This window comes from Macaca mulatta, chromosome 6 (genome assembly GCF_049350105.2).
Source record: "Macaca mulatta isolate MMU2019108-1 chromosome 6, T2T-MMU8v2.0, whole genome shotgun sequence".
Lineage (NCBI taxonomy): Eukaryota > Metazoa > Chordata > Mammalia > Primates > Cercopithecidae > Macaca > Macaca mulatta.
Genome location: NC_133411.1, coordinates 156,318,148 through 156,340,114, shown reverse-complemented (window position 1 = coordinate 156,340,114; position 21,967 = coordinate 156,318,148). Strand labels below are relative to the sequence as shown.

Genomic DNA, 21,967 nt, shown 5'->3' with positions numbered 1-21,967 from the left:
TCTTTCATCAACATATGCTTATTTCAATATATGAAACACAGGTATCCTCCCACCCCTCAAAAAAGGCCAAAGCTAGTTTGGTGGAATAGAATGAGCCTCTCAACTTGGCCTCTTCTTTTGGTTCCAGTCCCTACATGAAGCCCAGTATAAAAACTACTTTTCTTGAGGAACTTTCTTCTGTTAATTAGATTGTAGGGAACTCAGTGGTAAGAAATATGGGACTAAGCATGGTGGAGTTATTATTGTTAACTGTCTTAGTGAAAGCTACATGGATTATCTCATTTAACTCACGGCAACTCTTATAGCTACAGTTATTAACCATCATTTTGCGTTCTGGAGGGAGGCTCAGAGAAACTAAGTAATTTGGCTAAAGTCACACAGCTGAAAAAGTAAGATCCTGGGATTGATCCCTGCAGAGGTAAATTAGTTTCATAGGCAAGAAAGCAGTAGTTCCATAGGCACAGGTGACTACCTCCTCCCGCCATTATCTCCAGCTGTCCACACCTGTTAGCTCCTAAATGTGGGTCAGTGTTCACAGAGTGGAAGAAGGATTGGAGATGGTCTGGCCAACCCTATCACATCACTATTGGAACAACAAGTGAGTTGTGTGTCCTCTTGACAGTGGTTCATGCGTTGCTTCTGCCAGCTGTCTGAGTGAGCTTCTGGCTTTTGCCCAGGAGCGTGTATGAGTACAGGGTGGAAAAGCAGATGCTATTTTTCTGCCTTGCTTCAGAGCAGAGCTGGGTCTAAGGCCCTTTCTCACTCTCTATCCCTGTCTTCTCTCCAGACATAGCCAGGCTGTCTGTTTCCTTTCAGTCACGCGGAGAAACATTTGCAGGACACACCCAGCACTTTAAGCTAGATGGGGAAGCTCCACAGTAGAATGGTCCAGGAACCTATTTGGAACATCTGGAATTCAAGGACAACATTTCTCATGGCCTAATTACTACTTCTTTTCTCTGGAAGTGCTGGACAATGAGATTTTAAGGGTAAAATGAGATTTTATTTTTTAAGAGAAGAGTTCCTTGGACTAGTGGAGCAAAGGAACCCTCTTGTTCTTGGATGCGGAATAAGGAAGCGAACGCTGGAGGGAATATCAGCACACTGTGGTTCAGGCCTGCCTTTGCCTTTAATTTACTTGTCACTTTGGGCAAACCCTTATTATCCTTCTCAGATTCTGTATCAGTAAAATGAGGGCATTGAACCAGATGCTCCTTGAGGTCCCTGCCAGTGCAAATGACCCTGTGAGCCAGCCCCTCCTCACTTTGTTCCAAATTCACAGAGAGGAGTTCTAAGCCCTTCCTGTGAGGGAATATAGAGTAGGGAGAAAGTGGATGAGAGCAGCCATTGTTGGCTGAAACTCAGAGGGACCAGCCAACATCTGTATTGTATATAAGGGGCTTTGGTTGCTTTTTACACTTAAAGTCCCAGCCTTTTTCTCATTCAGGGAGTATACTTAATTAATAGATTTTGTGCAGAGGAGAGATGGACTAATAATGACTGATAGATCTTCTGCCTGGCAGAGCGTTAGTATTAATTCAGATGAGCATTATTAAAGTGGTATCATGATTCATTTGCTGTCACATACAGTCTTTCTTTAGGATAAGGCTACTATTGATAAGGGCATGAAAGCGATAAGTGCCCAAAATCTAGACTGGCCAAACAAACAAGAAAACAAATCGAAAACAACTCGGCGTCTGTATCTGCTCACCAAGCTCTTTTTTCAGCTGCTCTTGCTAATATTTTAAATATGATGACTGCCATCCAATGGAAATAATCTACCCTCAAAGGCCCAATCATGCCATGTACATGCCATGAGGATAGGGATGGTTTTTGTTTTGTTACCACTGAATCTCCAGCACTTAATCTTTGGTTGTCACATATTAGGCCCTCTGTATTTGCTGAATGACTGGGTGTATTTAACACTTACCTGCAGGAATGATTTCAAGAGAGAAGATCACCTGAAAGTATACCAATTTGTTCTTGTACATAATCTTCCGTTTGACAATTTTCTAGAATATTAACTTCTAAATAAGGCCACACTCTAAAGCATAGGATCACTGGGCCAAGAGAAACATGATAGCTCTTTAGCAGAACAAGCAAGTCATTGTAATCCAGGGCCTGACCTGGGCACATGTGCCAGAAAGTCCATCCATCACTTCGACTTCTTTCTTGTCTGGCCTCCAATCCTCTCTTCCAGATTCTGCATCTGGGCTCATTCTGAGCTTGTTTCAGGAGCCTACCTGGATACTTGTTGCCTGCAACAAAGACACCATTTCTCTTACTGCAAATGATTTAAAAGAATTAATACAGACCTTTATGTCCTCTTTCATATAGAGGAAACTGTCACCATGACTCTTCGAACCAGGATACAATATAGATCTTAATTGAGGTCTCTTTGTGCCTTTGCACATAAACTATAAAGTCATTAGAGTTATTAGCAGCAACTAGATAGACCAATCTGCATTTGTAAAGCAAACTTGGTATTTTAGAAGCACTGGTTAAGGAGCAGCTCATAGTTCTTTTTGTTTCCCTGTTAGGGCTGGACATTTACATGGAATGGTTTTGTTTCTGTGTGTTCTTTCAAAAGATTTTTAGTCTCTTACCCCACTGCACCTGTCAGCTTTCTCTGAGCTACGTTTGGAGCTATTCTTATTACTAGTTTTTATTCTAAATGTAATTCTTTAGTTTGAGGGGTAGGGCCAGTTAACACAGATTTTACTAAGCTTATCTCTGGGTACAAATCAGAGAGTTCATGATTTCAATAGGTTTATGTGTAATGGTAATCAATAAAGCCTTTTAAAGGGAGTACAAAATGGGAGAATCAAAGTATATTCATGGAACCAAAAACCTTTGATTAGAAAGTGTTTGAAGAACTCTGTGTTATAAGAGTGTCATATATAATATAATCAGGTATGATAAAAGCATTTTGCTATTTTTTATTGCATAAAAGATATTTATTGACCGTACATTCTGGGAAAAGTTAGTTTAATAATAAGAATAATTCACATTTATTGTACCCTGTGTAAAGTGCTTTTTATTCATCATCTCACTTAATTCTCAAAACAACTTAATTAGGTAGATAGATTTTTAACCAGGTCTTTCTTTCCATTTTATTGATGAGGAAATTTAGAGAGATTAAGTAATTTGCCTAATATCACACAAGGCTTAAATGATGGAACCAAAGTTCAAACTTAAGTTTATGTGACTTAGAGCCCCCATTCTTAACCCCACAGTATGGTGCTACCTTAAGTTAACCCCACAGTATGGTGCTACCTTAAGTTATCCCTCTCCCACCTCTGGAGTCACAAGACATTGATTCCAACTGGAGTTCACTTACTTCAAGTCCAGGGGTAAGTCCTTCTCTGCGCCTGTTTCCTGTAAGGTATAAGTGATGTAGGTTATGGGGGACATGGAGAACAGTTGGTGCCCCTCCTCTGCAAAGGGGATGGACTCCTTAGCACTGCTTGGCATCAGGAAGCCCTCCAGCCTTCCTGTTAAGAGCAGTTTTGTTTCTGGCAGGTCCAAAGCTACTCCACACTGTTGTACGTACACAAACAACTTGCCAGGGAGATTCCCACCACTTTCAGCATCTTTACATTGAATTAGCGAAACTACCAATTAGGGATTCTTCCTAACGTGAATTTAAATGCCACCTTCTCATTTCATACTCCACACTGCATGCCCCATTCTCTTAAATCTTAGGTAAGATTCTTTTGAGGTTTAACTTACTATGACTCTGTAAAATTCGTACTTTCAGAGTCTCCATGGAGATTACTTTTTTCTTTATCTCTCCTTTAAAAAAACGGTATACATGTGCAGAACATGCAGGTTTGTTACATAGGTATATATGTGCCATGGTGGTTGGCTGCACCTATTGACCCATCCTCTAACTTCCCTCCATCACTCCCCAACCTCCCAACAGGCCCTGGTGTGCGTTGTTCCCCTCTCTGTGTCCATGTGTTCTCAGTGTTCACCTCTCACTTACAAGTGAGAACATGTGATATTTGGTTTTCTGTTGCTGTGTTTGTTTGCTGAGAATGATGCCTTCTAGCTTCATCCATGTCCCTGCAAAGGACATGATCTCATTCCTTTTTATGGCTGCATGGTATTCCATGGTGTATATGTACCACATTTTCTTTATCCATCCAGTCTATCATTGGTGGTCGTTTGGGTTGGTTCTATATCTTTGCTATTGTAAATAGTGCTGCAATAAACATACATGTGCATGTGTCTTTATAGTAGGATGATTTATATTTCTTTGGGTATTTACCCAGTAATGGGATTGTTGGGTCAAGATTTTTTTTTTAAGTCTAATGCCCCATCTTATGGATAATAAAACCAAGACCAAGTGGTACCCACCTAATATGCATTTTTGCTACTATCTGTTTTACTGTGGGGCACAAGGATTTTAAAATTAACTAAGGCTTTTTTTTTTAATTACAAAATAAGGATGTTGGTTGTAGAAAAATTTACCAAAAGCACAAACAGTAAGGACAATAAAAATAAGCTACAATGAAATTACTCAGAGAGAACCACTGTAAACTTTCAGTATACCCATCTAGATTTTTTCTTTTGACTATATGTGCCATTTATTAAAATGATTCCACATATTGTTTATGCTGTTTTATGCCTTACTTTTCATTGCACAATATATTACATCTTTCCATGTTTTAAATATCCTTCCATAACTTAATTTTTAATAGCTATATATTATTACATTCCTTGGAAAATCTAGTTAAATGAATCTCATTTTGTTTGCATTGTTTTGATATTTTCCAAGATCTTTGCATTAACAACAAAAATGAAATGACAGATTTATTGTTGGTTGTTTTTTAGTTGAAGCCAAACTAAAAGCTACGCCAGAATGAGAGGTTGAGTAACCTGCCTGAAGTCACTCAGCTCATGAGTATCAGACTACAGATTGAAATCCCAGTGTCTTTACTCTTAGCCTTATATTCTTGTCACCACTCATTCCTTCATTAGTTATGCCATTTTACATGGAAAACTCTACTTTCTCTCATTTCCTCCAGCCCTTGAATGAGCACATTTGTTTTTTCACCATCACCTTTGCCTTCCTCCCTGTCTTGCTGAGGCTGTTGACATTTGTAGAGGTACACTGTGTCTTGGGACCTGAAGCTACACAGCTGGAGAGGAAACATGGCCAGTTCTTCCCCACTCCTTACTGGCTCAACCTATAAGCTTGGAAGCTGGTTTTAATTTTACATTTTCTGTGTGTATGTGTGTTTGTTTTTAAAACTTTTTTCCACTTAATTCTTTCAAGGAGACCTTTATTTGAAATCATGCACTTTTTCCCTCAAAGTGAATTGGTGCCTCAAATCTTGATGAGATTACTTTGTTTGGGGATATTGATAAATTCATAGTGGGGTTCTTGGTTTATCCAATTAAATTGGTTTAAATTATGGCCTTATAGAGAGAAAGGGCCTTCGACAACTTAGAAGGTTTTAAGGAAGTTGAATATAATCTTCTGCTTCTAGGGACTTCATCCTGGGTTTATTCCACCAAGAAGGTATGTTTTGTTTGTTTCCTTTTCATTTCACTTACTTCATTGCACGCTCTATCTCAGAACGCTTTTTTTGCTATGAGAAATCATGGGAAAAACTTAGCTTTGCTTGGCTAGGGGCAGGAAGAGAAAAGGAACCTGTTATTCCAAGCTCTTCATTTGAATGATTGAGAATATGTGGATCAAAAAGGGAAAATAGTTTGCCAAGGTCATATAGTAAAATAGGTTTTTAAAATTATGAGGCATAGGACTCATTTTTCCTTGCTCTAGCTTAGTGCTTTTCTCTTAACTTTTGTTGAGGAAGGCAGAGAGTGAGGGGGAGAGTGAATTATGTCCCCTACCCAGTAATTGAAGTCTTAACCCTCAGTACAGTACGTGACTGTATTGGAGGCAGGGTCTTCGGAGAGGTAATTAAGTTAAACGAGGTCATTAGGATGGGCCCTAATCCACTCTGACTGGGGAGTTTTATAAGAAGAACAGATTAGGACACAGACACAGACACACACAGAGGGAAGACTATGTGAGGACACAAGGATTAGAGAAGTTTGATCTGCATACTAAGGAGAGAGGACTCAGAAGAAACCAGGCCTGCTGACACCCTGGTCTCAGACTTCTAGCGTTCATAACTTTGGGAAAATAGTTTCTGTTGTTAAAACCCTCAGCCTGTAGTACTTTGTTATGGCAGCCCTAGCAGAGTCATAAAGGGAGAAAGTGAAGAATGAAGAATGAAATTAAAACTTGAGAAATTCTCAGAGAGCAGAAAAGGGAGCCTCAAATAAAATTTATAAGAAATTATGGCAGGCCAGAGCCCATGCTAACTGATTTTCAATCATAATTGTGTATATGGCATTTCATTCAATTATATTACCATGCCCATGTCATAGTTATTATTAACCCACTTTACAAATGAGGAAATTGGAGCTCAGAAAGTTAATTTGTCTCAAGTTCCATCATTATTAACTAACTGGCAGAAGTAAGTCCAAATTCACCTTCTTGTCAGCCTTGAAAACCCTCACTTACTGTACTGTTCTATCTCCTGTTAAGAAGGTTAATGTAAGCTGCTTAGGAAATGTTACTTATCAAGTTATTTAATGTTAGGAGAAATAAAAAAAAAAATGTACTCCAAAGTCTGTGACCTGGAATCCACTTAATTGATTAGACAGGAAATATTTGGCCCTTGATTTTAGGATAAAAAGAGAGATTGGGGAATTTAAAAAGATAGTGTAATTAGATTTCAGTACAGTCTTCCCCGTGGCTTACACTTTGACATGTCTAAATGAACAGCTACATATAATGAAGAATTAAAGTTCATAGTGATATGCCGTGGGCCGTGAAGAAATCTGATCCATCAGACAGAATCAACAACTGTCACTATGTTGCATTTGCTAAAGAGGGAAACCAGATCCATAAATCTGTAACAGGAGCAGACTTGGAAGCTGTCTATGTTGGAGTTTTACAAAGACATATTTTCAGTGATTAGATAGATAAATAGGCAATCAATCCAAAAAAATAATCAAAATAACCTGAGCTGCTGGTTAACCCAGATGTTATGGTATGGGAACTATGAAGTGCTTTAAATATTGAATGTAGATGGCTCTATTGAAGCTGCCTCCTCCCTGTTTTAAAGTTGTGAAGTCTATCAATCCTGAAATATATAGGTTAAATTTACTTGGATATTTAGAAAGAAGACACAGTCAAGGTAAGAGGTGGACAGGCATTGTTTTCAACAGATGCTGGGATCAAGTCCCAGCTAACTGTATATTAGCTGTGCATATTTGTTGGTTCTACCTTTAGAGTAGAATATTAAGCCAACCACTTCTCACCATTTTTCATCACTGTCATCGCCCTCATTCAAGCCTCTGTCATCTTACTCCAAGAACTCTCTGACTTTTCTCTGTGGTTCCACTTTGCCTAGCCCGAAATTCATTCTCTATTCGTGATAACCAGGTGGTCCTTTAAAAAGGTAAATCAAACCAAGTCACTCCCCTGCTCAAATATCTCCCATTACACTTCAACTAAAACCCAGACCATGGCTCTTGAGGTCCCATGTGGGGTGGCAATGCCTACTTCTCTGGTCCCCAGTCCTGCCACTGACTGTCAGTGACTCAGCATCAGCCATCCTCCCATTATGACACATTCATGTCCAGCTCAAAACTTCTGTACTTGCTGTTTTTTTTTTTTTTTCCTCCCTGGGACTCAGATTATTCACATCTATTCAGGAGACAGCTCCTTAGACATGCCTTCTTTGAAAATGTAATCAAATATCCCGGACTGTCTTCCCAGCCTCCACCATCCCCTTATCCTTTTTCTAAATTTCACTTATCACTGTTGAAATTATTCTACTTATTTAGTAACTTACTTATTCTTTGCACTTTCAGCCCCTGCAGTGCCTTATTTTATTTTGTTCACTATTGTATCACTAGTACTGTGAACAGGAGGCGTTTACAAATATTAGATGAAGGAATGAATGAATTAATTTAGACAAATGTTTCTCTCCCTGGGTTAAGTGGTTTGGAGAGAACAGGTGTCAAGGAAACAGGGTTATCAAAAGGCTGTTAGTCTATCTGCTCCATGATCCTAGGGACTCTGTGTCATACGCCACTGTATCACCAAAACCTAGCTCAGTCTACCCCTGAATGAATGGAATGATAAATGAAAGGTGAAGACTTGGGGCAACAGGGGAAGAGTGATAACACATAGGTGAAAACTGGCTGCGTCTGAGATGACTGGCAAAGATGATAACTTGTTTGCTATTTTTTGGACAAAATTTAATACATGTTACAACATACATCTTGCTTTGATAGACATAAAACATGTAACTGTATACTTCAGTCTGAAACATTTCTGAGCAGAGACACATCGTAAAAGAGTAGACTATTCCAAAAGAAGATTATTCGCCTGTTGTTAGATTCATAGAATGTTGAAGAGTGATCACTGGGAAGAGAAGTGGGCAACTTTATGCCTTTGCAGGTAAGGGATGAAGTCTTGGAGGTTTTAAGCACAGAGAATGTATTCCCATAATGTTAACATGGTCTTTGCCAATAGTAAGCAGTCTCGAATACATTCCAGGAGGTGCCTATCATGAGTAAAGCCTTAGATCTTTATTGAAGGTGAAGAAACCTTTTGTTCTAGGATTAACTACCCACTTGTCTCTGATTTTTGAGTTCTGATAATTTTTAAGTGGTGTCTCATTTGTATTTAGTTCAAGTGTTTGTTTCATTCAAGGTCTGCCTGACCTCTTGAAGGCCTTGTTCTCAGAGCATCTGCAGTTTTATCTATCAGAACAACTTGAAGAAGTTCAGGGCCAAAGAGTAAAAAATAGCCTCTACTTTAATAACCACCTCTCTATCCAATGAAAGCAGAACTGCGGTGTATAGGTTTTTAGACAGACAGATGGAAGCCTGTAACCAAGAAAATCAGTCATGACCATTGTCTGCTTTGTCAAGAAGGAACCAGAAAAAAAGGGCGAACTCGTCCCTTTCTTTCCTTACCTATATTCTTGTATAGGAAGTGTGTTTGGGTTGTTGTAGACAGGTAGTTAAGATATATGGTATGAATCAAACCAAACTAAAAAGAAATGAAAAGTCAAGTTACTTTTCAGGGATAAAGGAGAGGGGAGGTAGGCACCAGGTGGAAGGCTTTGACCTGAGGAGATTTAGGGAGATTCTAGCTTCTAAAGGAACTCACATTTATTGAGTACCTACTACGCACCAAAATCTGGGCTTAATGCTTACAGCATTCCTTTGAAAAAGATATTATTTTTCTCGTTTTACAGTCAGGACTCCAAAGCCCTTCCCTTTCCCACCATTCCTTCAGGCTAACTGGCACTGATTGGTCGCTTGGGTTCTTGGGCTGCTTTAACGATGAGGACTCTCTTTGCACTCCTGTGTGACAGACCTAATCTTTGAGGTCTGGACTGCAAGGCAGAGCAAACTGGAAGACATCTGTGGTCTTTGAGACAATTTCTTCCTTCCACACTCTCCACGGGGCCCTTTTCATGGCCGCCTGGTGTGACGAGCACCGCAGCAAAGTGTTCTGTTAGACTTGCCCACCACGGACAGTTTTAGGAAGTTGCATAAGCCAGTGGTTGTGTGCTTATGACCACAATCCCCAAGAAGCTCCCACCAGCTTTAAAAGTACAATGTCAGACTTGAAGAAGAATCCCTGTGGCCTCCACAAATAGATGGGGAGCTATTGCCTGTCATTTGAAGGTGCTTCTCACACATTCCAAGGCCTGAGCCCACATTCCTCCTCTGGGAATTGCATTTTGGCAGGCTTTCAGATTTAGTGAAAAGGTTTCTTGTTTCTGAGAAGCAATAGGGTGGGAATTCACTGGACGTCTCTGTCATTGTAAAGGCCCTGTCAAAGCCAGCTGTCAGTCAGAAAAGATGAAAGGAGAGAGCTGCTTCTTAAAGAGGGAGCTGGGTACCATTAACAGCACAGCCGCTTGGAAAGGCGAAGGGGATCACAGAACTTTGACCAGAGTCCGTGGCTCCCGACTCCCATTCTAGGGATCTTTCCACCCTTCTTTTCTGCCTTTCAGTTGGCACAGCCGTTTTCAGTGTGGCATTAACTCAAGCCCGTCCACTAACACGTGACCATTCTCTTAAATCCCAGGCCACCATTTCAGTGACCTGCTACATGGCTCTATGGTTGACCAGTACCTCAAAATTATTCTTAGTCTTACACTTCTATTTTGTTAGTCCTTTTTCTGTTTCCTGTGTCTATTAATGGGCCCTCCCTAGCCATGCTGCTTTGAAATTCAGTCTGGTTTGGCACGTCTGCATCTGCGTCACTTTCCCTTCCTCTTCAGTTACTTAGTTGATTGACACTTTCTTCTGCAATGTGCCATTGCATTTTCTAATCCATATTCTTCCTGTCACACTGGACCACAGCAATTACCACATTCTTTTACCTTTTTATAATTTTCTTTATTAAGTTCCTTTTAAAAGTTTCAAAGTACATTACACATACGCAACTAGAGAAATAATGTAAATAAATAGAGGTGAGAGAAGAAAAAGTTTAAAAGGACCCCTACAACCTCTCTCTGCATCCTTTCTTTCTACAACATCCAATGTTAATAATATGATGTGCATCCTTCCAGAACTTTCTTCCAGATCAGCTCACACAAAAATACAATAAACATATTTACATACAGCATTTTTTGTTTGCTTTGACAAGAACTGGATCATATTTTGCATATTGCTCTACAACTTACTTATTTTAGATATTTCTTCAGTTCATGATGTAGATTTAGAGAAGGCCATAATAATCGTAATCCATATTTGTGGTGATATCATAGTTTATTAAATCATATCCCATTGTTGGCTATTCAGGGCCTGGGCTGGGTATTTCCTGCTTGCATCCCCAGATGCCCTCTCCACCTTTGTCTGCCCTGCTCCATACTCCATGTGTGGTGTGCATTAGGTGGTTTCTTTGCCCTTGGGCTTCTGGTTGCCTTTAGCTCTTAGGGCGCCAAAAACAGATTAGAGGAAGAGTGAACACTGAAGTCAGGGTATTTTCCCCTGATTCCTTCCTGTCACTAGGTCATTGTGGGGCAGCTGCATGTCTCTGCTGAAGGTTACAGCTCCTGCCAGGCAGCCCCCTCCATACAGCTACAGTCTCCACCTCCAGTAACTACTCCCTCCCCTTTCCCTCTTCTGGCCCTGGAAATGGCTTGCTGCTGCTGGTAGGCCCTGGATGCTGCATATCCATTTATTTGCCCTAAACACTGCCCACACTTTGTTAAGTAATTTCTTTGTTAAAGGCTTCTTAATAACTTCTTAATAATTTTATCTGTTTCCTGCTGGCACCCTGAGAGCTAAAGATCTTTTCTTTTTTTTTTTTTTTTTCCCCCTGCCACTTGCTGTTTCTAAGTTTTTCCTTCCTTTATCTCCAGCATGGGCCTCTTTCAGCTTGATTTTTTGACCCTAAGATTGACTATTTTACTTATTTTTTTGAAGATCCTTCTAGGGCTCCTACATAGTAAAGGTGAAACTTCCTAGTTGGCAGCCTTTTGCATCCCTTATTCCAGTATGTTAAGCATTGGAGGAAGGAGGGTGCCTAACTTCACAATTTCTTATGGAAATGCATTTCTTGCATCAGTACCATTTGTTCTCCCAGTGATTGTGTGATGTTGGACCATGAGCTAATGTCCGTAAGCTTCCACGTCTTCATCAGTGCAATGGGGATGATAGCCGCATATAATTCATAGCACTCGAAGATTAATTAATTGAACAAGATGTACTTAAAGCTTCTACCTGTTTTCAGCAAATAAGAAGTTTTCAGTAAATAAGAGTTACGGATTATTGTAACACACTGTGATCATAATTGCCATTGGCCATACCCATGTGTACAAATCAGCTATTTACCCTAGATTCACTCAGGCAAGTCCTCTGTGTATCCTATGTCTCTGCCAGACAAAAGATTTTTCTGCCTGCCTCTCCCCCACCATCTCTTCTTTCCCTGCACCTTTCTTAATTAATAGACTTTGTGTTTTAGAGAAATTTTAGGTTTACAGAAAAATTGTGTACAAAGTACAAAGAACTTCCATAGACTCTTTCTCACTCCCTCCTCACCCCCAAGCTTCCTCTCTTATTAACACCTTACATTGGTGTGGTATGCTTGTTACAATAGATGAACCAGTATTGATACATTGAAGAAAGTCCAGTTTACATGAGAACTCGCTCATTGTTGAGTAGTTCTATGGGTCTTAACAAATGCAAAATGTCACGTGTCCATCATTACAGTATCATCTAGGACAGTTTCACTGCCCTGAGCCACTTCAGTGCTCCACTTACTCACCAGTTCATCCCTTCCCTATTGCCCTACCCCGCACCCCAACTGGTAACCACTGATCATTTTACTGTCTTTCTATAGTTTTACCCTTTGTCTTTCTAGGTCACATTACTGTTTGCGATCCTGGCTTACTTTTCTTACTGTTTTATCTTTACTTCTCTCTTCACCTTCTCTATTCAACTTCATGGCTAGTAGTTACACAAGCAAATGTTTCAGGAATGAATTATTAAACTCGTTTACCCTTAGAATAAAGACTTAGGTTGAATTTTAGGCACTTCTTCCTGATGGAATAGGCATTTGACTTTTGCACAGGCCCAGGGGCTCATGGGACAAGAGATCCTGTTTGATTGAAGCTGGATGTCACTTCTATAGTCTGCATATATAAGAGAGCTTCCACCCATGGCACATGTATTTAAGGCCTAAAAAGGAACAATGCAAAGCAAAACAAACAAGTAATAAAACACAAAACTATCATATAAATCCAGACCAAAGAGGGGCATGAATTAGCTCTCTAAAGCACTGACTTGGCTTTAATCCATACTGGACTTTATACTCTGGTCCTGAGCAACAGATTTCTCAAGCAGTTTATATAAAATGGTAATAGCTGCCTTATATTTGTACTGCAATTTGGATTTGATTTTAACAGTACATTGATATTGTAGCACAGTAGTAGGAACAGTAGTAATATGTGTAATGCCTACCACTTAGGAGTCTTTTTTTTTTTTTTTTTTTTTGAGAAGGAGTTTTGCTCTGTCACCAGGCTGGAGTGCAGTGGTGCAATCTCAGCTCACTGCAACCTCTGACTCCCTGGTTCAAGCGATTCTCCTGCCTCAGACTCCTGAGTAGCTGGGATTATAGGGACACCACCACACCCAGTTAATTTTTGTATTTTTAGAGGAGACGGAGTTTCACCATGTTGACCAGGATGCTATCAATCTCCTGACCTCGTGATCTGCCTGCCTCGGCCACCCAAAGTGCTGGGATTACAGGCATGAGTAATCCCAGTGACCTGCGCCCAGCCAGAAGTCTTTTTTGAGTACCTAACCCTGCATCATGTCTTTAACTCTCACAGTAGCCCTGTGAGGTAGGCATTATTATCTATACTTTACAGATATATAAATGGGCCTTTTTAGAAAGATTTACCTTCACTCAGCTAAAGAAGCTGAGGCACAAAGAAGGATCAAGTTAGTTGCCTAAAATCACAGAATAACTTAATGGCAGAGATGCTAATGCAGCCCTGGCTTCTGGACTCCCTCAGTTGCTACCTGCAGTTCTGGGTAGCTTCAAAAACTGCTATTAGTGCTGGTTTTCTTCCCAGGCAGGAATCTTTCTATTTTTTCCAACCAAAAGCCCATTTAAAGATTTGCCACATGTCTTCACTTACCCAGATCTGGTATCTTATTTTCTGATAAGGCGTCTTTTTTCCTACACCTGACCTTACTCCACCCTGCCTCTTTCCCCATTCCCCCAAGCTTTGGACCCAGAGCATGGTCCCCAGTAATCTCATCCTTCTGCTGTACTGCCTCATGTGGATGGTCCCCGTCACTCAACTTTGGGTCTTGTTCTTGCTTCTGAGAGGCCCATGTGGACACATGTGGGCCTATACTTCAATAGCAGAGATGGTTCCAGCTGTTTCATGAGACGTTTTAGGGGGTTCTGGAAGAAGGCATTAAATAACATGGAATCATGTAATGACACATTTTGTCCCCTTTCTAGTTCTTTTTCAAATCTTCTGAGTAGATCAAGGAAAAAGTCTCTGTTTACTACTAGTTTTTTATTAACATCTCCCTGATCCGTGATAATCTTCCTGTTTAACAAAATAACGAGATCATCCTTCAGAACCCTCTCGAAGGCAGCAGAATGTAGACAAAATTTAGTGATGTTTTTATTGTATTCATTCCTAGGTTCACTGTTTATTTTTGGCAAGTAATACTAGCCTAGAATTTATGAGACTAAGATAGTGTTTTCTTTTAAAATACATTTATATAAGGATAATATTAAGCAAATAACAGCACAGTTTATAGCGGGCTGTGTCAGATATCATGCAGGTAGTGCACAGATGACTGAGGTCTGAGCTACACAGACCCAGCTGACCTTTCTCATTGAGAATGGAAATGCTCTAGGGCTCCTCTTGTCCGATGCTGTCCCTCCCCTCCCCATTCTCTTGCTCCTGGCTTGTTATCTATTTGTACTTATCTGTGTCTGGAACGCTGTTGAAGATTAAGAGACCATATTATCAGGGGGCTAGGATTAGGGTGCCCCCCACAGTCCATTCCCCCATCCGCTCTGACCCAGGGCAGGCCACATCACTTGTCAGGCCCTTTGATAATGACATCTTTAAAATGGTTAACGTGAAGTTCTGGGGAGGGAAGAATGCGCATAGCTGGCTTTGATTCTCCAGTTCAGACAACAGAGCAGCCACTCTGCCCTGGTTAATGCTGCCCTGGGCTACTGCTGACTTCACATTGCTGTTTTTCCTACCTTGTATCTGTCCCTCTAGGGCTAAACCAAAGAGAATAAAGAAAGTGAAGACAGTGCTTTCCATGTGTTATGTATTCTGCTTTGCGGGTTGCATTTTGAAGGGAGTGCCCCAAGTTGACCTACTGGAAGTACACCTCAGTGGTCACTAAGTACATTTAGACGCTAAGGAAAAGAAGGAGTGTTTGAGACTCTCATCTGTAGCAGTTCAGAGGTTTGGAATAGCCAGCCCTGGTAAACTATGCCCAGTTTCAATAGACTCAGCCAAGAAACTGCATTGCTCCTCAAGATGTCTATCTTCTCCCAGGCCTTTCTCTTTGTCTCAATGGCATGCTTGTCATCAAGGGTCCTAGAAACACACCCATATACTGGAGGGAGCGTGGGTGGGAGGCAGCTCTAAGACCTTACTGCCCACTCTACAGTCCTGCTGGAAGAGAGTAGATTGTTATCTCCTCACAAGGGCTTATTTCCAGAGGAAAAATGACCTGGAGGGGCCATGGGAACTTGCCCTGTGGGGTTGGGTTTAAAAGGGGAAGTCTTGGCTGACCTTGGCTGCTGGTGGCAGGAGCTGAGAACAGTTGCTGAGGCTTGGCTGGGGACTGGCGTCTCTGGAATTCCCTTTATGGCAAGGTCTGTTATATTTTGATTAACAAAGTGTTAGTTCAGTCCTTCTTGAGTATTTGTGAGAGAGGAGTTTTACAATGGCTGGTTATAATTGTAAGAAATAATGATGATGATAGCTCACATGTATTGAGCATTTATAGTGTGCCAAGCAGAGTTCAACCCTTTATATATAGTATACTCCATAATCCCTGTCTGCACCCTCAGAAAAAGGTATCATTGTCCCCATTGTTCACTGATGAGGTAACTGAAGCCCACCCAGAGAGATGAAGTCATTTATCCAAACACGGGCAGTGTTGGTGCTAGAAGTCAAGCTCATGTCTGCATGTCTCACCCAAGGCAACCTATTTAATAGCAGAGCCAGGATAAGAACTCGAGTCTCCTGAGAGCCTATTTAGTACCTTTTCCTAAATATCACCTTAAGTCAACTGGACTATCTTAGAATGTCTGGTTTTTTCTCTCTTCTTGAAGTGATGCTGCTTTGGGGAAGAAAAACAAGATTTCATCCATGCAGTCTATCCGTCCTGATGTTTTCTTAAGAGTGAAAGTGTTTTAGGAAATCAAATCTAATTGCCCAAATGGGAATTTATTTTAAATAACCACCTGCACGTTCATCTGGATTTTAAAAGGATCTTGAATCCACACTGAGAAGGCCAGAGTCTGCATTTTGTTAATGCAGGTAACAAAATATTTGATTTTGGGAGTCTCATTCTTCATTTTAAATCCTCTTTATAGGATTATAGTTTTTACTCTGAGCTGCTGGAATGTCTGCAGAGTGTGGAACAGATGTGTCTTAAGCACTGTTCTCAGGCTGATTTTATTGACTGGGAAGAAGTCCATGGAGGGCTTTGGTTTCTCCAGGAGGCGTGTTCTCATCACCTCAGATAGACCAAGGTGGTAATTTATGTTCTCTAAGTTGAAGACTAGGGCAGGAAAACTAAAATGGAGCCCAACATCTCTAGTAGGCTTTTACCTGAAGATTCTGTCTTTTCATTGCCTATTTTACTTTGCATCTGTCATTCTTAATAACATTCCTTATAGCATTTATTACATCTTCCATTTCTCTCTCCCCACCCTTTCCTCTCTTTCTTCTCTTCTTCCCCCTCCTTTCCTTCCTTTCTTTTTTCTTTTTTCTTTTTCCTTTTTTTTTGTTTGAGACTGACTCTCTGTCACCCAGGCTGGAGTGCAATGGTGCGATCTCGGCTCACTGCAATCTCTGCCTCCCAGGTTCAAGTGATTCTCCTGCCTCAGCCTCCCAAGTAGCTGGGATTACAGATGACTGCCATGATGCTTGGCTAATTTTTTTTTTTTTTTTTTTTTGCATTTTTAGTAGAGACAGGGTTTCACCATGTTGACCAGGCTGCTCTCGAACTCCTGACCTCAGGTGACCCACCCACCTCAGCCTCCCAAAGTGCTGGGATTACAGGCATGAGCCACCGCACCTGGCCCCCATCCTTTCTTTTTTCTTCCCTCCTTTCCTTCCTCCCTTCCTCCTTACCTTTTTCCCTCCCTCTCTTTTGCTTTCTCTCTCTTTTTACTTCCTTTATTCATTTCTTTGTTCCTCTCTCTTTCATTCTTCTTCTCCCACACTCAATTTTTTATGGTTAGTTTTCCTAATCAGTATCATACCCTAGTGAAGGAAAAGATGTTACACTTATATCACACTTTAAAGTCCTGTGCCAAGCTGGATTGCAAAGTAGATCCCTTTGTAAACTACGTTAACACATTCAGGCCATAAGGGGCAGGTGTATTGCACTGATTTTATAAGCAGTGGCTTAAAAGTTACTGGATTCCTAAAGCTACCTGCCTCAGAGAACTGGTCAGCAGTTTGGACACTGGAACAAATTCAGTATCAGAGAAGAGAGCTCTGTCAGAAAGAGCTGCTTGCTATAAGGTTGAAAGACACTTGGTACAGTGGCCTAGGAGAAATCAGTGAAGTGCCAGGAGATGGGAGACATGGATTTACTTCAAATTGGAACTAATCTACTCTGTCACTTGGAGAAGGTCACTCACCTCTCTGTGTGTATCTCCCCATTTGGAAAATAAAAATAGTCTGTCACCAGCGTACTTCATAAGACTTAAAAACATTCAAAGTATTATAAATAATATTAATGGAATAAATATATTTATTAGCTTTTTACTTGTGTGCTAGATAATACACACAAACACACACACACACACACACACACACACTGGCAGCCACCCTGTGAGGCGAGCTAAGTATTATTATCCACTCTGGGCTGATGAAAAAAAACGATGCTCTGAGACGTTAAGTCCCAACTCAAGATCACACACCTAGTTAAGTGGTCTGATTCTCACAGCAGTGGGAAAACTCAGCTGGACCCAAACTTGCCAGCTGGTGTGCCTGGAACCCCTCTGGGCTGCAAGACAGTGACACACTCAGCTCTTGGTAGCTGTGCAGGGCCTAAGACAGGTCAGTGGCTGGTTGCTTCAGGCTCTGAGTAGGTTCATTTTGGGTTCTGGATACCCTTCAGGTTACCATAGTGTGCCCTAGAGATACCATCATTCTCTCTCTCTCTCTATATATATATATTTACATTAGAAAGATTGCTAACTTGTAGACAAGACCATTTGACCTCCTCAGGCATCAGCTCATGGACGCTTGGCAGTATTGGCTGCCAGGAACAGAAGGTGAAGAGGCCCACTGAGCCATATTCATCACTGAGGGCAACTTTTATTTTATTTTATTTTATTTTATTTTAAGTTCTGGGATACATGTACGAGACGCGCAGGTTTGTTACATAGGTAAACATGTGCCATGGTGGTTTGCTGCATCTGTCCATCCATCACCTAGGTATTAAACCCAGCATGCATTAGCTGTTTATCCTGATGATCTCCCTCCTCCTCGCACCACAACCACCATGACAGGCCCCAGTGTGTGTTGTTTTCCTCCCTGTGTCCATGTGTTCTCATTGTTCAGCTCCCACTTATGAGTGAGAACATGTAGGGTTTGATTTGCTATTCCTGTGTTAGTTTGCTAAGGATTATGGCTTCTAGCTCCATCCATGTCCCTGCAAAGCAGAGAACAACTTTTAATCAGAGATGTTGGGTTTGTTCATCTTGTTGGCTTTTGATCCTAGCATGTGTTAATCTATCAGGCTTATCCATGAATTCATAGACAAACACTTTTTTGTGTCCAGTGAGGTTTGATTTTATGTGACCTGGGGGTGGTCAGTGGTTGTGTCATACCCCACACTCACATTCCCCAGTGCCAAGCCCAAGAATTGCCTTTCAGAATCCTCTTTGTTGATGACTGATTTGCCTAGGCTGCCTTTTGTAGTGGATCCCCCTTCCATGCAAAGAGTTAAAATTGGGGAGGGTAGCAGGGCAAGCTGAGGACCCCTAGAGGAGGCATTTATTTGAGCTCTTTAAGTTCAGATTTTGATATTTTTGCTCCGCATGGTGAAAACAAATAATAATAACATTAATATTTGTAGCCCATGAAGCAAAGTCTTCTTAATCTCTTCTCTGAAACCTACACCAGGCCTATCATTCATCTTTGGGCTCTGTTTAGATTGCTGATTATTGAGCCAGAAAGATTTTATTTAATTACTATTTGAAAAGTTTCCAATGATACCATCTCAATGGTGTTAATTCCACTTGGATCAGTGCTTACTATCCCCCTGATGTACATAGGGCTGGAGATAGCATTTGCTGCTTTGCTGACATTTCATGCTTGTTGAAGGGAGTGATGATCACACCAGTGGCTCGGGGCTGGGAGTCCTTAGGCTGGTCATATTTCATAACTAGTCTCAGTTCAGACAGAAACTGGCCCCTTTCCAAAAACCAGTTTAGTTCAGCTCTTTGCTAGGAAGATAAAGAAAATCAGGAAAGCGTTGAATTATGAGAGGGAGGGTACTCTTACAGTTACCAAGATTGTTATTATTATGAAGTTCCTTTTGAAGATGCTCTGTCACCTTCCTGGACACACATAGAACTGTGGGGTGGGGTTGGGGGTAGGGAGGTGGGCAGTGGTTCCTTGTGCTAGTCTGTGACTTGGTACTGGGCTGGCTGATGGCTGCATAAGGAGCTTATAAAATGCAGATTTGGTGATGTAGAGCACAGCCTGGGAATATGTATTTTTCTAATGTACACACTAGTTTGGAAGCACAGACCTAGGACTGCCTCATGTAATTTTGCAGTACTATTAAGATAGTATATCACGAAGCCATCATTTATTTTCTCAAAATTTAATTTTTGGCCACTTCCCACAATATTCTGACCCAGACGCCTTTCCATCATGTGGATATAATACAACCTCCTGTGTCCCACCCTTCACCTATTCATTCAACCAGTATGGAATAGCTGTCTAGGATGAGCTCCAGGAACTAAGGTAAAATACCAAAAGATACATTGTTCCAGGACTAAAGGAGTCTTTGGTTTAGTCAAGAGATACTTGAATAATAAATAAATTAGCTACAGTAGAACATTGTTATTTTTCCAACTAAACTGCAGTGGGAGCAGGTGAAATTTGCTGGAAGGTCAGGTCACACATCATGGAGGAAAAGCCCTTTGAAGCCTTGACAAAGGAGATGACTGCTAGATGCCAGGTGATTATATGAGAAGGCAGAGAGAACATTTTTGTAAATGCCCAGTGGACAGAGAGCCTGATAATGTGACAAGAACTGCATGTTTTGTCATTTTAAAATACAGGCCATACATAATAGAAATGAGGGTGGATATATTGACAGACCAGATCATGAGGAGCTTGTTTATCATGTGTGGTGGACGTTTGTGTTTGACCTCCTAGGCATGTCTTCCTTGCCACACATGTAGTTTGTTTTGAAACACCTCACTGATCTGTATCTTTAAAAAAATAATTCCCCTCACAATATGACACGATGAAATTTCTTCTTATGCAATACCTTAGAAGAGCAGGAGAAGCTAAGTGGTAGTTTTCTATATCCCAGATGGGGCCTACCTTCAAATCTCATTTTCTGGCCCTTTCATTTCTGAAGCCAAAAGTCAACCTGGTTTTGGGGCTCCATCCTCCATAAAATTTATATCCTCTTTGAAAGCTGGTGTTCTCAATCAGGGGCTATAGAATCAGCATCAAGGGAATGATGACCATGGTTGGCCCTGCATATGACGTCTCCCTGCCCCTGACCACTTGATCAATGATTCTTAATCCCCATAGTCAAATAGCCATGGAGAACATTTGCCCTGAGCAATGCATTCTAAGGCTGACTTCTCAACACAGATCTTCACTCCTCTTACAATCCTGACATATGTCTCAGTGTATTTTCATTCTAACTCACTCTTACCAAACCCAGCATGAATAGCCTGCCTACCTCCCCAATCTGATTTAATGCTACTTTCTTTCTTGAACCCTAAACTCCTCCCACATTGAGCTTTTTCAGGTTTTCAGAGCAACAAAACTTAGTCCTACCTCTGGGCTTGTGCACATGCTATTCCTTCTACCTACAGAAGTTCTTCACCCCCATCCCCATCTACATTGCTCTTCCCTGAAAAGACGTTTTCCAGCCTCTTAAGCCCACTCCCCTTTATTTTGTGACGCTTAATATAATTTTAGATTGCTTGATTTTTTTTTTTTTGAGTTTATTTCTCTATTACCAGACTTTCCCTTTAAGCTCCATAAAAGCAATGACCTGGGAATGGATGGGTGGATGGATGGATGGATGGATGGATGGATGGATGGAGTTGAAATCTCTTTGTGAAGTTGAATTCTTCACAAAGTCCAGCCTCTCATTCTTTATTCATGCTATAGCTACACTCAGCCAGACTCCTGGGAGTTGTCTTCTCCTCCATGAACCCAACAAAGCTGCATCCATCCCTCATACTCCAGTCTAAGCTCCATTCATTTGATGAAACCTGTGATCTGTCGAGTTGACACTGATTTGTCCCTCTCCTGACTTATATGTAAAGTATATGTTTACTTTGTTAATAACTTGCATTGTTTCCAGTTGGGTGACTCAAATTTCATCTAAGTTATAATTTTTTTATTTTTATTATACTTTAAGTTATAGGGTAAGTTATAATTTTTAAAAAGGCTTTATTTGTCTCATAATTGAAACAATAAAGAAATGCACTCAGAAAATGTGAGAAATATTGAGTATAATGAAGTAAATATAAATCCTGCACAATTTCTCCACTGAGAGTTAAATACTATAGATACTTTGCCTTTTTCCCTTCTAGTGGTTTTCTTACACATTTTGCAATATTGTGTATACTTGTGCATACATTTGTAAGTGTGCTGAATTTTAGACCTAACCATGATCTGAGCATGCCCTCGTGTCATTACAAATACTTTTAAAAGCCTCTTTCCTTGTATGCCTAGCCATATGTTCTATTTTTGAGAATCACCATTGAGTGTCAACAGAGTACCAGAGAGTGCACTAGGCACTGAGGCATAGGTTATCCCACTTTAAATATTTAGTGCCTACTGAATCAGAAAATATAATAATATAAAGAATGTCTCACTTACTTGAGTATATATGTTTCCAGGTGGCTATAATATTAATAGATTGCAGAAGCAAGAGGTGAAACTCTAGAATAATTTGAGTT

At 40.7% G+C, this 21,967-nt stretch overlaps 1 protein-coding gene across 3 annotated transcripts in view; it reads left to right on the top strand.

The window, feature by feature from the left end:
* Positions 1 to 21,967, top strand: part of DPYSL3 (dihydropyrimidinase like 3) — a 115,062-nt gene that overhangs the window by 58,085 nt on the left and 35,010 nt on the right. The window lies entirely within an intron of this gene.